Raw genomic sequence first — 4,858 nt, forward strand, 5'->3', positions numbered from 1 at the left:
AAGGGATGAAGGATTCCAGAAGAATATAAGATCAGTGGCTCTGTTTTCTAGGACAGAGAATCCAGGTGCTGGGAGTCAGTCTGTAAACCTGGCTTTTAGGAATGGGGTTTTAATTGATGCTGGCCCCACTGAGGATGCAGATGTGGCACAAGCAAAGAGTGTAACCCTGGGGAGACAAGGGACCATACCTACCCACTTTGATGGAGGATGGTGTTGGGGTTTGTGGAGTTCTGCCTCATTCTTTTGTTCACAGAAACAAAGACATTTTCAAGGTGTGTCCCTGAAATCCTGCTGCTCAGCATTGCTAGCCTGGCTGACAGAGAGATGCAGCAGATCACAGACATGGGCATTTGCTTTGTCAAAGGCAGTTCTGATAACAGAGAATGTTGATTTTCATATGAAAAAAAAAGGAAAAAAATATTGCTGTTCACTTCTATATTCCTTATTAGGTTTGCATCTTTCCCTCTGGAGGGTTTGCACCTTTATTCAGGGTGATGCTGGGGCTGGTGAGCTATTTTGGTCATTCTCCATATTTAAAATTTATAGCTTTTTGATGTATGTTTTTTTTTTTAAAGCTGGGGTTGGGGGGGAAGGGGAGAAAGACAATCACAGCCTTTCAAGGAAGGAGGGAAGGCCAATGGGGATTTTTGGTGTGCTCCCAAGTCATTAATTAGTATCAGCTGATGAGTCAGAAAAATGTGGCTGTCTGCTGACTTGTAATGTGCTCTAGTAACAAAACAGGTTCCTGTAGAGGCAGTTCACCGTTGCTAATCCAGAGACAAGCCCTCTGTCAGCCCCACATCCAGATAAAGGGCTGCCTTTTGCCTCTGATCTCTTGGTCCCCCCTACCGACCTCTGCGGGCAGCCTGATGGAAATAAGGTCTCTACAGCATTCTGCAGCTCACTGTGTGTAAACACATATATCCAGATGGAATCAATAAGGATATTAGATTGTGCAGTATTTAACAGAACAGTAACCTCCATGTTGAGACTGGAAAGCTGCAGAGGGTTTCAGGTCATTCTCGTGGTGAAGTGCCTGAGGCAGTGGCTGAAGGCAATCCTTCCCCTGCATGTCGTGTCCCCCTGCAGCCCAGCACTGTCCTCACTGCCCAGGAAAGGAAGCAGCCCCAGCTGGGATACACCACTGCAGAGACCTGGCTGCATCTGCAGCAAGACAATCCCCAGGGCCAGCTGTGATGGAGGAGAAAGGCAAAGGCAGATGGCAAATGGGCTGCTCCTGCTCTGATGGAGCCTGGGCTACACCCACACCCTGCTGAGGTCCCTTCCTACCTGAGTCACCCTCTGATCCTCTAATCCACACCAGGACAACTCAGGACCAGAAGTCCTTGCACCCACTTGCCTAAGTCAAATATTTTGCTCTCTGGCCTGTTTCCAGATTTTTGGCTACACATTTGTACCCACATCATCATTTTGTGAGTTGAAAATCTGGCCCCTGCTCTAAATCTTCAGGATGTGCACAAAATAGAAAAGGACGTAGCATTTTATGTTAGGGAAATTATCCAAACCTGTGTTTTCTGGTAGATTTTTATGGTTTGAGATGCAGACTTTCTATCTGCTACCAAAGCTGAGAGACAGGATTGTGGTAAGAAACCTTAAGAACTGTGACAAAAGGCATTCAGGGAGGCTGAACTGGCACCACGGGGGTATTTGTCCTCTATGATGCTGTGACACACTTTGCCCAAGACAGAGATTCTGTGCTCTCCTGACCAGGATGATGCTGTGACAATGTCACTATGAGAGGTCAGACACACTGGGATCACAGCAGAGCTCCCAGCTCCTTCCCTCTGCAGTGGCTGGGAAGCTGTGCTGCCTGTTTGGCAGGATACACCCTCTGTCTGATCCAAGCTCTTCCTGCCTGTCCTGCACAGTTGTGTCACATGTCTTCATTCCTCTATCCAGGCTGAAAAAAACACATGTAATCAGGCAGGCAAAACTAAGAGAGACCACGTCAAGCTGTTGAAGGATCACAGCATCCACAAAGAGGAAAGGAAAGGGGAGGTTGACCTCTTCCCTCAAAGGGCTGGGATCAGGGGAGCACCCAGCAGGAGTCAAAGCCATCACTCATTCTCCCATGTTTAGTAAAAAGAGCCAATGATCTCTGCTTTGGGACTACTCTCAGTGGTCAGATTTCAAAATCACACGAGTGTCTGGTAGCAAAGAGCAATGAAAGAGCCACATGGATTCCTTGCAGCTGTTGGTTCACCTTCTCTGTGCTTCCCCCACCAGTACAGACCTTGCTGTGCAGATCAGCTCAGGCACCTTGTGAGCCATTCCCCAGCTCCAAAATTCACCAGTGTTTGAGCAGCTTGGGAAGCTGAGCCCTGACTGCCCATCTCTGGACAGATGTAGCTGTTCCTGGCTCAGACACGTCCCCATCAGTGACACAGGCTGCAGGCAGCTCACTGCCCATTGCCCACTGTGCCCTCCTCCAGCTACAGCCCATGGCAAACACGAGTTTGGGCTGGATGGGGAAGGCTTCAGCCAGCAGCTCATCTCTCTTAATCCCATGAACCCATCTCCTCATGGAACCATCTCAATCACAGTGACTGGGGGGGAAAGGGGCATTTCTAAATGTCTGCCCAAGTGGTGTGACCAGCAGTCTGTAACATCTGTATTTCACACTGGGATTTAGAGCTGGAGTCAAACCAAGGTGCTGTGGATCCCTTCACTCCCTTATACAGGGTAGTGACTGCATGTGAATTATCTAAATTAGTTAATAACTCTGATCAAATGTGGTTATCCACTAATATAGTAGATAATTGCTGGGCCATAACCCCATAAAAGCATTTGCTTAGGAAGGGCAGCTTGGTTCCAGGCACCTGCCGGTCATTGCTCAGAGTGTTTTGAGACCTAGCTGGCAAGTGAATTGGGTTTTTTTTTTCTTTTTCTAGTCTGACTAGTCTTACTTTCCTCCCGGTGAAGTTCTTGCTATATAAAAACCAGTTAAACTAAAAATCAGCTCATGAGGCTGTTCTGTGTAGCTTCATGGGTTTCTATGTTAGTTTTTTCCAGACAATTGCATATTTCTAATCACTCCTGTTTGACAAGCTCAGAGGTAAGGAGCTAACTGCCATTTATTCATGTTCAGGAGAAACTCAGGCACATCTCAGTTTAATCATGATCACTGAACCTGTTTTTGAGGAAAAATGCTGTTCAGAACATGTACAGTGTCATGGACTGTGCAATGTTTCCTGTAAATACAAAGTGAATTAAGAAGCAGGGTGGGAGGGACAAAAATATTTAACACAAATAGACAGAACAAAATTTTTTTCTAGCAGTTAAATTTCAAAATAAATATCCTATAGGATTTCAAAATAGAAATCCCTTTTACATAATTAAATCTTTTGAGAGGTTCATCTTCATGCTTGTCCCTGCTGTGGGATGGCTGCTTTGCTCTCCATAATCAGGCACAGATGGCCCCCTGTAGCATCCCAGTGAATTTGTAGTATGGTCTGCAGCTCCCAATGTGTTTGTGGGGCATGTGGCCTCAGCTCCAAGCAACCTGGGAGGGGAAGGGCTTTAGAGAGGCCCAGCTAAATTAATGAGAGAAATTAACATAGTCCCCAGGGGCCAGATTTTCAAAGATAAGCATACAAGCAAGTTTCTAGCACTGCTTCACCAGTAGCCAGTGTTGTCCACCCAGTTTTAACATTTATTTAGAAATATATAATCTGAATATAAAGCAAATGGAAATTATGAGCTATTGCAGATCTTTATCCCCTGTTCTGCATGAACTCAGGGTGTGGAAAAAAATGTGTCTGCAAACATTAGTAGTACTCCACACTAAAAATAACTGGGTAGTTTTTGAGCAGGCTGCTTTTGCATGTGGGTGTCTCCCTTTCTGTCATCAGGCTTCACAGATTTCTCTGCAGAGCAGAGAACAACAGCCTGTTATCTTTTGGGGTGCCTCTGTGTTTAAGACCTTAGCTGCAGATATCTTGGGTATAAATAATCCCAACCACATCGTGCCTGAGTGTGCAGAAACAAGGCACCACTGCCCAGCCAAGCAGTCAGCACCAGGGACATAGGGGAAGGCATTTGCTCCCATGGCAAATGCTGGCAGGCAGCCTTCGTTCCCCAAAGTAGGGAAATGCTTGGGGAGGGGTGACAGAACCTGACAAACATGTCCTGTAGATAGATTGGTGCCAGCAGGGGGCTGGGGAGGAGGGAAGCAGCCCCCGTGCCCAGCACACACTCCTGAATCACCCTCAGACCTGGGATGAGGTGCTGTAGTGGGAATGGTTATTTTATGCACACAAAAACACAGAAAGTTCTTCACAGTGTGCTGCACAAGGGACCTTCCTGGGTCCCAGTGCCACCAAGGCACTGATCTATGCCAGTGCTGTGTGGGAGGCAAGCATCCAACAGCCATGGTGCTGGAAAGCTCCTGGAGATCTTTCCACCATGGGATGCCCCCAGGTGCCTTTCCCTGTGGTGACACCAGTCAGGCAAAGCGTCCCCAGTGCCACCACACTGCTTTGCCTGCTGCCCTCCTGGGTGGGAGGGAACTGCCCAAGCACCTCGTGCCAGGCCAGGGCTGATTTTCACTGGTGCCTTTTGCATGCTGCAGGAGCTCAGAGGTAACAGATGGCAGCGTTTATTGCATGGCAGTGGCGTCCCCTGCCAGCTTTGCATTGATCCAAGTCTGCAGCACAGGACAATCCCTCCCATTCATAAAATCCTGGGATTGTCATTGTTTCTTTGACGCTGGTTTTTTTGAATGATACTGATTTATACTCGTGAACGGCTTAGCAATCTTGTGACAAATAACACCGTGGCATGGGGTCAGGGGCAGGGAGGCAAAACCATTTTTCTTTTTGCCCCAGTTCTCTCCCAG

This window comes from Oenanthe melanoleuca, chromosome 1A, assembly GCF_029582105.1.
Source record: "Oenanthe melanoleuca isolate GR-GAL-2019-014 chromosome 1A, OMel1.0, whole genome shotgun sequence".
NCBI classification, from domain to species: Eukaryota; Metazoa; Chordata; class Aves; order Passeriformes; family Muscicapidae; genus Oenanthe; species Oenanthe melanoleuca.